This window comes from Triturus cristatus, chromosome 1_1 (genome assembly GCF_964204655.1).
Source record: "Triturus cristatus chromosome 1_1, aTriCri1.1, whole genome shotgun sequence".
NCBI lineage: Eukaryota > Metazoa > Chordata > Amphibia > Caudata > Salamandridae > Triturus > Triturus cristatus.
The window spans coordinates 1,115,105,411-1,115,121,696 of NC_140579.1; the positions used below are offsets into that span (position 1 = coordinate 1,115,105,411).

Below are 16,286 nucleotides of genomic sequence, written 5' to 3' on the forward strand. Positions count from 1 at the left end.
GGAAATTTCTCATTGATTGCAAAACCTTTGGTACGATTGACAAGAAGTGATGAGAGATCCGATTGATTTGACCAAAGAGGAGTTGGCAGCATTCAAGAAGTTAAGAGAAGGATTGTGTGAAGCGCCAGCGTTAGGTATGCCGGACTACGATAAGGAGTTCGAGTTGTATTGCAGTGAGAGAAATGGATGTGCACTCTCTGTTCTAGTGCAGAAGCATGCAAAACTGAGGAAACCAATTGCATATTTTTCATCCATGTTGGACCCAGTAGCTGTAGCTCTTCCTGGGTGTCTGAAAGCAGTAGCTGCTACATGTCGAAGTTTGGAACAGAGTGAAGGAATTGTGATGGGATAGCCTGTGAAAGTGTTTGTGCCTCATGATGTGGCGATTCTTTTAACAAGGAGTCGTACTCAGTATATGACGCACTGCCGACTGACTAAGTATGAAAAGGTCATTTTGGGCGCAACAAATGTGAGTCTTGTGAGATGCGTGAATGTGAATCCTTCAACATTATTGCCTGATGTAGAGCATGTGGAGGTAAAAGATGAAGCAGATCATGATTGTTTGGATGTACTTGATTTTTGTACAAAACCAAGGCCTGACATAAAAGATGACCCTTTACCAGAAAGTGACTATGTCATGTTTGTGGATGGATCTTGTTTGAGAACAGATGGAGTGTTAAGTGCAGCATATGCGGTATGTACAGTTGCAGCAGTGATGGAAGCATCCTATTTGAAAGGAGTAAGGTCGGCCCAAGTAGCTGAACTTATCGCCCTGACCAGAGCATGTAAGATTGGGAAAAGTGTGAGTGTGACTGTGATAACTGATAGCCAGTATGGCTATGGGGTGGTCCATGATTTCGGCTAAATTTGGCTGCAAAGAGGTTTCCTGACCTCAAGTGGGACTCCCATTAAGAATGCTGAAGTGGTTGGAAAGTTGCTTGAGGCAATACAGCTGCCTAAGCAATTGACTGTGGTAAAATGTGCTGCTCATAGTCGCAGTGGTGATTACATTGCCACTGGAAATAAATTCGCCAATGACATGGCACAGTATTGTGCACAAAATCAGAATTTAATCGGGCAAAGGAAAAAGAAGAACAAATGTTACATACCTGTAAACTGTGGTTCTCCAGTATTGGTGTCTTTCATAGATTCACATGCTTGAATATTCCCCGTCGTCGAAGTGGGAGTCCCACGGTACATAAAAAGCAATAAGTCTCATGTATCTAGATACATAAACCATATAAGAATAAAATACATATCTAAATAAACTTTATATAGTTCAAAATAACATATCAAGTCAAAAGTACAATAGGATAACATTGACGCATAGAAAAGCATTGAGAACAAAGAATCACTTTACTGACATATCCATGTCGTTTTTATAGTCCAAACTCTAGCCAATCAGGCGCAAGCACCCTCTAGAACCTTCTCCTCAGAGGCTCAGGCCCTCAGATTTTCGTAGCACAGGAGTGACAAAAGAGTCTAATGAGAAGGAGAGAGCCTCTGAGGGGAGGAGGGTGGGTCGCATGTGAATCTATGAAAGACACCAATACTGGAGAACCACAGTTTACAGGTAAGTAACATTTGTTCTTCTCCAGTATTGGGGTGTCTTTCATAGATTCACATGCTTGAATAGAATAGTGAGCAGTACTCTGCAGCCTGAAGAGACCGTATCAACGTTGCATGAAATACAATGACATTGCATGATAAAAATACGCAACTGATAACAACCCAAGGAGGAGGGAAGTAACAGAGGCTCACCTTATTTGAAGAGATTCCGAAGAACTGCTTGGCCCACAGCCATATCCGCTTCATTGATTGCATCCAGGCAGTAGTGCTTTGTGAACGTGTGCCTGCTGGACCATGTAGCTGCCCGGCAGATCGGATGGATGGGCACACCAGCGAATAAAGCAGTGGAGGAGGACATTGCTCTCGTAGAATGCACCCTCACTCCAGAAGAAAGAGGCTTGCCAGCCTTCTGATGGCAGAAAGATATCGCTGAAGAAATCCAACGTGCAATTGTTGGTTTGGTAACAGAATGGCCCTTACAGGTGCGCCCGTAGGCAACGAACAGTTGATCAGACTTGTGAAAGGGTGCCGTTCTGCTGATGTAAAACGAGACACCTCTTTAAGTCCAAAGAGTGTAGACTCTGTTCCGCTGGAGATTGCGGATGAGGAATTATTTATTTTTTTAAATTACGGGTTCATTAAGATGAAAATCGGACGGCACCTTTGGCATGAAAACTGGGTTAGTGCGGAGGATAACACAGTCCGATTTAAATTGAAGAAAAGGAGGTTGGATTGTAAAGGCGTGAATGTCACTTACTCTGCGAGAGGAAGTCAGTGCAAGCAGGAGAGCGACCTTCCATGTCACAAATTTGAAATTCGTTGAATGGATTGGCTCAAAGGGCGCCTTCATGAGCGGAGCCAATACGATGTTAAGACGCCACGTGGGCGGAGAACGCCGAATGGGCGGGAACATCCGGAACAGAACCTTAAAGAATTGCTGAATTACTCTAGATGAATAGAGAGAGGAAGAGCCGTCCTGACGAAAGCGAGAGATTGCTGCTAGAAAGACTTTTAAGGTGGAGTGAGACAATCCTGACTGTGCCAACTGCAGAAAGAAAGGCAGAATTTGTGCCGGGGAGGTGTGCACTGGGTGGATGTGAACAGACGAACACCAGTGACAGAAGCGCTTCCACTTTAGCTTGTAGGTTTTCACCGTGGAAGGCACCCGTGCCCTGGCCAGAACTTCCCTGCAGGCAGGTGGTATGTTCAAGTGAGCAAATTCAAGGTGCTCAGGTTCCAAGCAGACAATTTGAGTGAACTGGGATTCGGATGGCAGATCCGACTGTTCATTGTTAGAAGGTCCGGCCGAGGGCGAAGAAGGATGGGCTCACACTGAGAGAGGAGCAGCAACTCCGAAAACCATGCCTGCCGAGGCCACCGTGGAGCAATCAGGAGAATGTGGCACGGTTGTCTCCGCAATTTCCACAACACTCGAGGAATCAGAGGGATCGGCAGAAAAGCGTAGGCAAATATCTTGCACCAGTCCATCGAAAGGGCATTTCCACACGACCCTCTGTGGGGAAGCCAACTTGCGTAAGACTGGCATTTGCTGTTCTGTCGAGGTTCGGGCTACCCCAAAGGCTGAAGACCAAAGTCTAGAGTCGGCTGGTGCAATTCCCACTCGTGGGTCGATGACGTTGACCGACTGAGTGAGTCTGCGAGAATGTTGGAAATGCCGGGCAGGTGGACTGCAGTGAGCGTGATCCGATGGAGTATGGCCCAATCCCAGATCTTCTGAGCCACCCTGCTTATTCAGGTAGTGCATGCTGGTGGTGTTGTCCGTCTGAATGAGCACTGATTCCCCTTGAAGCTGGAGCCGGAAGGATTTGAGCGCAAGGAAAATTGCCATCAGTTCCAGTCTGTTGATGTGCCAGGAACGTTGAGACAGAGTCCATTTGCCCTTGATGGACAGATCTTGAAGGTGCCCGCCCCACACTTCCAGGGAGGCATCCGTGGTCAGAACGAGTTCCGAGGCTGTCGCCAGAAAAGAAGTTCCAGCTGCGATGATGTGTCCACCAGTGCAGAGCTTGAGCCATGCGAGCGGTTACGAAGATCCGGTCGCTGAACTGGAGACCTGACGCCATTGCTTGTCTAGTTCCTCTTGAATGGGACGACTCTTCAGTCCGCAATGTGGGATCAAAGAAATGCAGGAGGACGCCATCCCCAGAAAGGACTTCAATATGCGGACTGAAACGGACCGCTTTGATCTGATGGAAGCTGCGAGCTGCAGGATCCGTGTTTGCCGATCGGCGGAGGTGAAAGCCATGGCCATGGAGGTATTGATGGTAGCGCCGAGGAACGTTCTGTGCAGAGCTGGCGTGAGCTGAGACTTCTGTATGTTGACCGACAGGCCCAGAGAGTGGAACAGAGTCCGACAGTACTGAGTATCGAGGGATGCTTGGTGGGAGGACTGAGACTTGAGACAATCGTCCAAATATGGGAATATTTGGATGCCTCGCAACCACAAATGGGCCACCACCGGGGCAAGGACTTTCGTGAAGACTCGAGGAGCTGAGCGAAGCCCGAAGGGCAGAACTTTGAATTGAAAGTCCTTGTGGCCTACACGGAAACGTAGGTATTTCCTGTGGTGTGGTAAGATTGGCACGTGGAAATAAGCGTCCTGAAGATCGATTGTTGTCATGAAGTCGTCCTGAGAAAGGAACTGAAGAATGTCCTTCAGCGTGAGCATGCGGAATGATTGGTCTTTCAGAAACTTGTTGAGGGACATCAGGTCGAGGATAGGGCGCCACTCCCCAGATTTCTTTAATACGAGGAAATACGGGAATAGAAGTATAGCCCCTTCTGTGTTTTCGGAACCACTTCGATGGCCCCTTTCTTGAGCATAATGCTGATCTGATGGAAATGCTCTTTGAGATGAGCGGGAGGAGGTCCGGATGGAGGATTGTTGCGAGGGAACTTGACGAATTCGAGGGCATGGCCCTTTGAAACGATATCCAACACCCAACGGTCTGAAGTGATCAATGACCAATTTGAAAAGAATTGGGAGATCCGTCCTCCAACTCGGGATGAGGGGGGACTGAGGGGAGGGGGACATAAACAAAGAGAGTCATTGTTTCTTGGAGGAGTTCCCCCTATAGTTGGGCTTGCCTCTGTAGGATTTACCAGTCTGTTGTCTGTAAGACTGTTGGGTTTGGGATGAAAAACGTTGGTGTCCTTGGTTGTAGGAGCGGTACTGAGTGGAATTGCCACGAAAGGAAGAAGTGGTGCTGCGTCCGTGAGCACCCCGAAAAGGCTGCCTTCTAAACTGGAGCGTGCTGAGGGAACGAGCCGTCTCTGTGTCCTTCTTGATTGTTTGGAGGGCGTCATCCACATGTTGTCCAAACAGGGACTCCCCATCAAAGGGCATATCGAGAATCTTTGCCTGGACTTCTTGACAAAAAGAAGTGGAACGAAGCCAGCCTTGCCTCCTTAAAACAGCTGCTTCAGCCAGCTGTCGAAAACCAGTGGAGGCAATGTCAACAGAGCAATCAATAATCTCTGAAGAAGCTCTTTCACCTTCGTGCAAGATCTTTAGGGCGTCCGCTCTAGAGGGCTCTGGAATGAGATTAACGAAAGCCTCCATGTCCGACCACATTTGGCGATCGTAACGGCCCAAGATGGCCAAAGAATTTGCCGCCCTTACTGTTGTGGAAGCCACGGTAGAGAACCTCTTCCCGATGGCGTCCAGGCGACGGCCGTCACGGTCAGGTGGAGAGGAAAGTGGAGATGATGGATTCTTCGAGCGACGTTGTGCCGCCTGGGTGATGACTGAATCCGGCTTAGTCTGGGACACCAAGCAAGCAGGAGAAGAGTCCGGGGCCTTGTACTTTTTCTCCAACCGCGGAAGAACCGCCGGGATTGAATTTGGTGTTTTCATTAGCTTAATCCCTTCATTCCAAATAAAGTCAATGATGGGCACGGCCCGGACTTGTTTCTGTGGTTGTGATTTGAAGTCATACAGAAAGCAATCCTCCTCTCTCACGACCACGGGGAGATGAAATCGCTGCACCGCTCTTTCCATTAGCTGATGGAAACCTGTAATGTCGACAGGTGGAGAGTTCACTGGCGACTTTGGAGGCGACGAAGGCGAATTTATTTGATAATCGTCCCAGTCGGCCATGGTATCTTCGTCATCGCCCTGGAGCTCTCCGTCTTCCGTATCCTGAAGAACGTCACCGTCACCCTCTGCAGGGGGCACTAGTGAAGGGGCGGATGGCGTTGGCTCCGCCGGCACTGGACGAGGAGTTGGAAACTTCGATGGTGCGTCACGTGGAGAACTATGAGATGAAGGTGGAAAACGACGGTTGTAATCCTCCAACAATAAATTGGAGGCTGGAGATGAGGGACAAAGGAAGCTGTGCCATAGGAACCTGTGCAGGAGGATCCTGTTTCTCTTCCTGATAGTAATGATCGTCCAGATCGTCATCTTCGAAATCCTGACATTTGATGAAGTGTTCAGATGGACTGCGAGCAGCCCGGAAAGTGGAATGAATGTCCTCATCAGAAGCAGAGTCATCCTTTTTGCCAGAGGGAAACAACGGTTGCGGTGGCTGAGTGGCCGGTGGCATAGGAATGGAGCCCAAAACAGCGTGACGACGCTGAAGCAAGGATTCGTCAACAGGAGCAGATGTTGGCGTAGACATTGGCACCTGAGGCAGAGATGCAAAAGTTGACAACACCGTCGACGAGGCCGCCGTCGACGAAGCCACCGTCGTCGAAGCCACCGTCGACGAAGCCACCGTCGACGACGAGGTTGTCGTCGATTAAGATTTAATCGTCGACGACAACGACTTCTTCTTTTTCATCGTCGATGAAGATTTGGACGTTGACGGGATAATCAGCTTCTTCGTCGTCGAGGAGGATATAGGAATCGTCGACGAGAGCCTTCAATGAAACACATACCACCGTCGACGGAGAGTGCGTCGACGAAGCCGTCGTCTACGATATAGGGAATCTGCTTGAAAACGTCGTCACCGTCTTCGACGAGGTAGAAGAAGCAGCAGATTTCGTCAACGGAGGGACCGTCGACGAGCGCGTCGACGGTTTGGCACGTTTTTGAGCAGAAACATGCGCTGAAGGAGTCACAGACGCCTGAGAGTGAGATCTCGGGGCGTTGACGTAGTAGCAGAATGTACTGGCACTTTAGAAACTCCCAAAAGGTGAAGCTTTCTCTTTTAGAAAGGGAGAGAGCAAGTCCTGTACACTACTACGCTTGGAGAAGACTCCGGTGCGAGCAGAAGCCACACTTTCGACCTCAGAGAGAGGATTATCTGCGTCCTTCAATTTTTGGAGCCACAACAGGAGGCGACCCTCCCTGTCCTTTAGAGTCTACTGTGAGAAAGTTCTACAGATTTTACAGTTGGCCACCTTATGGTCGTGGTAAAGGCAGTAGATACATTTTTCATGAGGGTCCTCAGAAGAAAGTCTTAACTTCCCACAAGAAGCACAGGGACGAAAAAGAGACTTCTTACTTGAAGACATGATGATAAGTTGAGGAAAAAATCCAAACCAGAGAAATAAACTGAGCAGAGCTCAGGGAGACTCACACGACATCTGAGGGCCTGAGCCTCTGAGGAGAAGGTTCTAGAGGGTGCCTGCGCCTGATTGGCTAGAGTTTGGACTATAAAAACGTCATGGATATGTCAGTAAAGTGATTCTTTGTTCTCAATGCTTTCCTATGTGTCAATGTTATCCTATGGTACTTTTGACTTGATATGTTATCAAGAACTATATCAAGTTTATTTAGATATGTATTTTATTCTTATATGGTTTATGTATGTATCTAGATACATGAGACTTATTGCTTTTTATGTACCGTGGGACTCCCACTTCGACGACGGGGAATATTCAAACATGTGAATCTATGAAAGACACCCCAATACTGGAGAATCGATTTCTTGTTTCCCAGTGTTTACCAACACTGTGGGAACGTGGGATGAGATAAGACAATTGCAGGAAGAGGCAGAAGAGGAAGAAGTAAAACAGTGGGTAAAAGCAGGATGTGCACCAAGAGAGAGAGATCATGTGTGGGTCTATCGAAATGGAAGACCAGTTATGCCTGATAGCATGATGTCTGCCATGGCACGGATGTATCATGGACAGGGACATATAGGGAGGGACGCCATGATTAGGTATTTTAAACAGACTTGGTATAATGCCAAATTTAGGCTTGTGGCGGAAAGTATGTCAAAGATGTCTGATTTGTCAGCAGTACAATCCAGGACGAAAAACAGTGGTGAGTCTAGTATTAATATGTAAAAACAATGGACGTAAGGGATTGCTACGTATGTATGCAATTACCTGCATCTGAAGGAGTGACTTATCACCTTCCTTTAACATATGGAATAACATGTAGTGTAATAGCTAGTTTATTTTATCAAACAGGTAAATTAGAGTATTATTTCTCAGATGTAGATACTATATTTTCACAAGTACCAGCAATTAACAAACTAAACAAGGTAAAACCTGCAAAGGTATTAGGTGATTTTTTCTTGGAAACAAATGAACTAACCTTAGAATATATATTTAGAAATAACTTGACTTGCAGTTTAAAGAAAGAGGAGAAGACATTTTTGGATATGGTTGAAGAAAGGAGATTGAAAATGCAAAGGAAGGTTTCAGAAGGGAAAGTGGAGAAAACGGTTTGGGCAATGTGTTTAAGGGTAAGGTATAGGTATTACTCATGTCAGCGTTGGGAAGCGTATTTTCCCTCAGAGAACAGATCAACGGAGTGTAAGTATATTGGTGTTATGGGCCCCACCAATGAATGTATTTGAGTGAATTGGATGCCGAGGTAGTTGGTCTGTGCCGAAGGGGGAATTTGACGTTTCTGCGCTGCATCACTAGCACCCATCTGAACACATCAGAGACACCCCCCACCCAGTCTGTGCAGCAGCAAACAGCGAAACACCCACAACGACAATAATAATGTTCTATAATAATGCCGGACCATTTATCCTCCAAATCATGTATCTTGTCTCAATCAATCTCATTTTGGTAAAGTGTCCTGACATCACCCCGAGCTCTGTATGAATAAAATGAAATAGAAAATAAAGGAAAGCAAGCTTTGCGAAACAAGCCATGAATGCATACACAATCACTTTGGATCCTGCCACATAGCTCAGCGAGTTAAACACTCGGCAACGAATACAAATGTATTTTCTATTAAGTTCTGTTTTTTTTCTGCTTCGGAATATTGAATAAATTGCATAAAAAATAACACCTGTTATTTACAGCGCTTAGAAATGCGGAAGTGCGGTTTGAAGTGCTACCTAAAGACAAGTTATCGTTACTATAGGTCTTATCTAGATGTCCAGCAGTTATTGCCTGTTCTGCATCCGTGTAATGCTAACATGAGAACTTTTCTGTAAATGCTTCTATCAGCTCCGATCTCTCCTAAGAGAGGCAACGCTTCAATTTGCATCTATAAACAAACCCTTGATTCCTGGCAGCGAACTGTTGGCTGCCAATGGCTTCCACGCCACAATTCCCTCCGGTCCACTGTGTATTTTGTTAAGGAGAGAGAGCTCTGCAAATTACCATAAGCTGTAACAACTCTAGCTAAAGGAAGGAGGTGGGGTGCAGAAGCTTAAAACATTGGTTCTCTTAAAGAGATGTACTTGAAACGCGGTCTGGTGGCTCAGTGGGTTAATGCATCCTCCCCAGGGACCCGTGTGGACCTCACATTCACAGGTTAAAATCTCGGACAAAGCCACTAACCCTTTCATCCTTCCTAGGGTGATAAAACGAGCAACACCGAGTTGGGTAAAAAGAATATTATACTTACAGGACAAGGTAAGGCATAATCCGATGGAGGAGCCCTCTGGTGGAATGCACCCCGCCATGCTCTCTCCTCCTCCTCTGTTGGAGACAGGCGCCCGGAGGAGAATCTGCTCAGAGCGTATCCTGGCTCAAAGCACTGTCACCATGTTGTGGTAATAGGTCGTGCTAAATGAACATGGGAAATAAAACCCGAGCCCTTAACTGGGGCCGTAAACAGAGCTCACAAGCGAGTGCCCCCAGAGCCACCTGACAAGTGGAGTCTCTACAGCCCTCTTTATGGGGCGTGTTCATCATTAAAAGAGCGTCCCCTGTGAGAACAGAGCAGAGCCGGCTAATGGCAAAGGCTGAGTGTCTCACAAGCTCAGTAGTCCATAAAAGTACATAAATAGCCCCCACACAAAAACAAAATGGCATCTGCACAAGCTCAGTAGTTACAGCAAAATAATATGCGTACGTATTGGCACCACATGACTACGGCACAAGCTCATTAGTCATCATTAGTCTTTAAAAATGTGCAGGTGAAACAAATACAAGTAGCACACCTCCTGACCAGAAAGAAGTGGGACTTACGTCCGAGCACACGAGGCTCTTAACGTAAACAAGGGCAGTGCCAGGGTCATACATACACCCGGGTGGCAATACTGCTCGCAGTAAGAAATCAGACAAGGAAGTGGCCCCAGGATGTAATGCCCTTTGTAGCGCAAGCACAACGCATGGCATCATCAGCATGTGACGTGGTCAATCTGGCGCTGTGCGACTTTTTACCATTTGCACAACGCAGCGCTGCTGATTTTCACACTACATGAATGTTAGTAAATCTGTGCCTCAGTGTGGCGGGTCATTTAAGTACATAAATGAGAGTATTATAGGAAGTATATAGATATGCTTTATTCATTACCTCGTTTCTTTATCCATATAGCGCTCCATGCAGCTAATAAACAACTTCTTAGCGCTTCAGTATTATCTACGAACAATTTTGATTTGACTGTAAAGTAATTGTTTATAGTAAAAACGCAACATGAGTACATTTACTATATCGCGATTTAACAACTGTATTTATCGGTGTTAATCTTAAGGGTGGCACTTTAATCCATTCATGACCTAGTCCCGGTGCCGGGAACATTCCTGTAGCTCTGGTGACCGCCTGCTCAGTATACTGAAGCAGTGCAATGCCTCTGCCCCTGATGGTACGGCAGACAGTGCTGACTATGCGGGCGCTTTCATCGGCTTTTTCTTGAATAAAGTCTTTCCAGACAGTGTCACACGCAGATATCGGCAGTTCCCTGTTAAAAGAGAAGCAATCAGCCTTCCCATGCCACTGAATTCGGCCAACTCTATCGAACTGTGCAGCCGTATAATTCCGGTGACGATTTCTCATGCGCTGAGAAATAAGCACTGCGTGTAGGGAAATCTTTTGCTGGCGTATGTAAGAGATTGGATGTGCACTGCCTGAAAGTAAAACATCCTAACCAAGAGCGCTCCCTTTCCTGAGACTGCACTCGCCAGGCAGTGGGACTAATAGTGTATTTTGAAGATGAGCCGGCTGTCCATTACCACCTGTCTTGGGACATACTGCTTCCCTCGGGACAGGCCGCCCTCCGCGCGGGAGTCCAACTCCCAGTGGCGCTGGGAATGGGTTCAACAAGAGAGAAACAGATATTGGGTAAAACGTGGCAGGGAGAGAGACAGAAATGGAAAGAGAGAGGGGAATACCAACAAAGGGAAGAAAGTGACAGTCAGTAAAGTGAAACAAGCAGGAAGTGGGATAAGGGAGGGGGGTAGGGCACATCGCGCGCACTAAGGCTTGAGAGAGGCAGGCAGGCTGGTAAATGGTGTGCACTTTCGTGGCCGCTTTGATGTTCTCAGTGGCCGCACGGCTCACTGAGAGCATCAAAGCGGCCGTGAAAGTGATCACGCAGGCTGCCAAATGGTTGCGCGCGCCCGGCGCACATGCACTGTAGCTGGAGGCCTGAAAAGCCACTAGTTTGCACTTCCAAAACCCGGCTTACTAAAACTCTCGCCAGAGCAGCGCTAAAGCGCTGGCTCAGACGAGACCTAAAAAGCCCAGTTGTTATTGGAGGTTATAAATGCAGTCAAGGCAGTATCAAGGATGCTATTCACGAATAAAAAGCAACGATTTCGAAAGGACAGTAACAGGAGCCAATTGAAAAGATGGGCGGAAAATGGGCGGAGCTTCTATGCCATACCTCAAATCAGCATGCCTCGCAGAGCAGCGCACTTGCTGCCCAGTCTCCAACTATAAATGTCCCTTTTCCAGACAAGAGCTCAAAATATAATAAGAGATGTAATAAAACCCTTGATGAAGGCGAGGGGGAGGATGACACGCATCATCGGAAAATAATTGAGGAATAGTATTTTTAAAAGTGAAGGAGGTTGAATTTTCACATTATGTAAAGTCGCCCACAAGCTTCAAGTGTGAATGAGCTCCCTCTCACGAGGCTCGGTGTCTACCACACGACGGGATACAAGCACACGTCACAAGGTACAGAGTATTTACAGCCAATCATTATTGCAGAGACAATCTCTTTAACACTGCAGCACTATTCCTAACACAGGCTACTGCACACAGGAAAAAACATTCAAATGTTTACGTGATGCGTTCCCAGCCTTTCACATTTTATACTTTTGTTTCGCAACTTGAAAAGTATGTTGAGGGGGTCATATAATAAAACATGTACGAAACCGAACATGTCGCTGTCGCAGCTGATTCGGTCTTCTGCCTGTTCCCCACTCACACCCACCATTCCCTTCACAGGTCTCTACTCTCCTCTCCTTTCTCCCACAAGCCCCATCTCTCTTCTTCTGCCTCTTCATTTACTCCATTTCTTGGCAGGATTACAGTGTTGTCCTTGCCAAAGTCGTTACTCATTCATAAAGTTAACAATCTTCATAACTAGTGTCTTTCCCTCAGCCTAATCAAATCACTCGGTCCCTGGGCTCCTCAGAGCAGGCTTCACTCTCAGCAGCCATGCTGCTTTCTCACCAGAGCAGTCTCGGTGCCAGGGGCACTGCTACCAGCCCTGCTGTCCTCTCTCTGCCTGGGTACATGATTAACAGGCCAGATGCCTGCCCTCCCCCTGCATACAGCAGGCCTCTGTCCCATGGGCACTACTGCCAGTCCTGATGGCCATCCTCTGCCCCATTCTGACTTCATTCCCCCAGCACTGCCTTCAGCCAGGCAGCTTCTGGCCTCGGTGACAGGCGTCCTGCCGCCCTCTTCTACCCAGAGCAGGCCGTAGTGCCAGGGACGCTGTAGTGGTAAACGTGCATTGCGCTACTCGCGCACTGCTTTGTTGTATTTTAAAGTATAGTGTTAAGCGTACATCGCACGGGTAGCGCGCGATGCCTTTATTGTATTCTATTTGTTCTCGTGCAACGCAGGATGCATTGTAATGTACTCTGTTTATCTTTGAATATGTGGCTCACGCATGGAAGGTCCGTTTGTGGAGGTTCGAACGATACTCCTGAGTTTCCGTTCGTGCTTTCTACTGAAGGGATGCTCCGTGTGCTGGGTGGAGTTATGTTACAATAAATACCTTCTTTAAATCACCTTGGATTTCTCTGGATTAATATTTCTACATTTGGCGACGATTGGGGATCGACTCCACCCACACCCACGCTGAGGACTTATTCATTTCCACCACTTTCGTCAAGATTTGACTGCTCACCGCCCATTTTAAATCCAGTTGCCTTCGACGCCCCGCTCTTTGGCGTTTTCGTTTGGTTTCTGGTATTGCCGTACATCAAAGGGTTTGACCCGGAAAAGGTACTTGAGAAATGTTATCTTTATGGAGCTCCCATTTGCCCGCACCCTATCCGTATTCACAAGCGTCTGCACAAGTTACATGAGGCACTTCCTAATTGGACAGTATCGCCTCGAAGTGACAATGAAAAATTGTCCAGCAAGCGCGACAAAGAATTTTCAATTCTATTAAGGACGCGGAGGCGAGGATTATGCTTCTCTTTGCTTTACTGCAAAACACAGCAGCCAATAAAAACAACTTTAAACTCCAGCATACCCCGGAAGTACAACCCCCTCCAGTAGTATGCCCCAATCACTGTCAACACTTTAGTATATAAAGTCCGAATCACGACCTCACTTCCTCTTTCTTTGCATGAAAAAACTTTTCAACACGGTCCACCAACTTGACCGTTGAACACTGGACCACCGATTTCTCCATCGACGTGCGTCCAAACTTGAACCTCGAATTTCCTCTCCGGCAACGCTGCCATCTGTCCTCTGCCCAGATGAATTGTCTCCCTGATGAGCCGTATCATCCTTGCCGATGCCAAAACTCCAGAACCTCAAGGTTGCTTGGTCTGTTCTCCTGAAATGGAAACTGACATCGTAACGCCCATACAAAACGACGTTGAAGGCAATGTACAGGATTATCGGGTGAGTACAACATCATAGCAATTACACAATAATGCCATCATTCCAACTGCTTGGGTGGGATAATCCTCGCCTCCGTGTCCTTAATAGAATTGAAAATTCTTTGTCGCGCTTGCTAGACAATTTTTCATTCTATGGCAGTCCACGGAGGCTCTGATTATGCTAGTTTAAAGTTGATTCACCACCACCGAAGCTACATCCACAATAGGTTTATGATAAAACGTTTTGAAAGTGGAATCAGCCGACCAGTCCGCCACAGTCATGATGTCTTGCAACCGGGAACCCGCCCCAAAAGACTTAGAGGCCATAGCTCCCCTAACAGAATGAGCTCCAAAATTGGAAACATCCACCCCCGCAAGACCCAGTAACCAAGTGACCCACCTGGCCAGGGTTGCAGATGTGACCGGGCGAAAAGGTCGCTGAAGAGCAATTAACAATTGTCCTGACACATCAGATCTAAACTCCCTAGTACAATCTTCATAAACCTTCAAACACTTGACCACACACAATTTGCTGTGATGAGGAAATGCAGGGTATGTAATACACTGAGAATGCGTCTTAGTACGTCTGGAAATCGTAAAGGAAACTCCCGAAGGAGTAAATACTCTACCTGCCAAATCCAATGCTCGCACATCCGACACTCGTCTACATGAAATTAGACACAGTAGGACTGTCAATTTTGCCGATAATTGTTTCCTAGACAGGGCTTCATTATTCGGCCAATTCCTCAAAAAATGCAAAACCACCGACACATCCCAAAGTGCGGTGTACCTAGGTTGAGGAGGGTTCACTAATCGAATCCCTCGCACCACCTTGCAAACCAAGGGATGTTCCCCCACCGGTCTGCCTTCCACATGCGGATGGCCCGCTGAAATAGCCGATCTAAAGTTATTCACCGTCCGGTACGCCAAACCGGACTTGGCCAATTCCGACAAGAAATTCACGATTAGATGAATATCGGATCCCACGGGATCACACTGTCGCTCACCACACCAACTAACCCATCGCTTCCAAGCCGATTCATATCGCTTGTGTGTGGAGGGTGCCCAAGCCTGGGATAAGAAAAAGAGAGTGTCTTGCGAAACTCCCGGCACCTGCCAGCGACGCCTGAAAGTCTCCAGGCCATGAGAACCAGTTGGTTCTGCAACACTAACGGGTGGCGCAGCCCCTGAGGATCCGTGAGAATGTCCGGAAACGACCGAAGACGCACCTGAGGCGCACAGGCCAAGTTCAAGGCGGTTGGAAACCATGCTTGCGCTTTCCAACAAGGTGTAACCAGGACTAGTTCTGCTTTCTGCCTGCGAACGTAAGCCAACACTCTCGGAATCATGGCAAATGGTGGAAAGGCATATAGAATGCCCGTCATCCACGAGTGAAGAAAGGCGTCCGAGCCGACCGCTAGAGGATCCGGCCGCCAACTGTAGAACCGTGGAAGCTGACTGTTGAGTCTGGACGCAAACAGGTCCAACACACAGGGTCCCCACTTGAGATTCAACGCTTCGAAACTGCTGGGATGCAGCTTCCAGTCGCTGCTGTCCCGCAAATGTCGTGAATTCCAATCGGCAATCACGTTGGACGACCCGGGAATATACTCCGCCGTCACCACCAGACGATGGTCCAGGCAATAATGCCTGGAAGTCCTTGGCTATCTCTGCCAAGAGACGAGATCGGGTCCCTCCGAGTCGATTTATGTATCTCACCGCGGACACATTGTCCATGCGTAGAAGAATGCAACAAGACATCTTCTGCGGGGCCAGAGTTCGAATCGCAAACGCTCCCGACAGAAGTTCCAAGCAGTTGATATGCAATTTTAGCTCCTCCTGAGACCAGCGACCCCCTGTCTCCATGGTCCCGCACCGCGCTCCCCAGCCCCAGCGACTCGCATCTGACTATCACTACATCCGGGCTGGAGGAGAAAATGGCTCTGCCGTTCCAGGCATCCATATGGTCTAACCACCAATTGATCTCCGTACGAGCCTCCGCTGAGAGGGCTATCTGTTGTGCATACGAGAGACCCTTGCGTAAATACAAAATTTTCAATCTCTGAAGGGCCCTGTAATGCAAGGGGCCCGGGAATATCGTCTGAATGGACGCCGCCAACAGGCCTACGAGGCGAGCTAGTGTCCGTAATGATATTGTTGGAGGAAAGCGCTCTCCTCAATTCCTTCCTGATAGACACTCTCCTCCTCAAGGGAAGAAGTAACTGGCACGTGAGAGAATTGATCTGAAAGCCCAAAAAATCCATCGATTGCGATGGAATCAGGACCGACTTCTCCAGATTCAAAAGGAAACCCAGATCTTGTAACAGGTGGAGAGTCCAAGACAGGTGACTCATCAAGAGTTCCCTCGACTGTGCCATAATTAGAATGTCGTCGAGGTAAATTATCAGGCGTACCCCTCGTTCTTTCAACCATTGGACCACCGGTCTCATGAGTTTGGTGAAGCACCAAGGGGCGGAAGACAGACCAAAGGGCATCGCGGAAAACTCGAACCACTGGTCGCGCCAGAGAAACTGGAGAAA

At 47.7% G+C, this 16,286-nt stretch overlaps 1 protein-coding gene and 1 long non-coding RNA gene across 5 annotated transcripts in view; one reads left to right on the forward strand and one right to left on the reverse strand.

Annotated features, from left to right (window-relative positions):
- The window catches only part of LOC146871696 (uncharacterized), a 683,863-nt gene that overhangs the window by 589,340 nt on the left and 78,237 nt on the right, over positions 1-16,286 (forward strand). The window lies entirely within an intron of this gene.
- The window catches only part of LOC146871697 (uncharacterized), a 116,528-nt gene continuing 113,485 nt past the window's right edge, over positions 13,244-16,286 (reverse strand). For both annotated transcript variants that reach the window (XR_014981041.1, XR_014981039.1), the window contains exon 3: positions 13,244-13,700. This is a non-coding gene — a long non-coding RNA (uncharacterized LOC146871697). The remainder of the gene's footprint in view (positions 13,701-16,286) is intronic.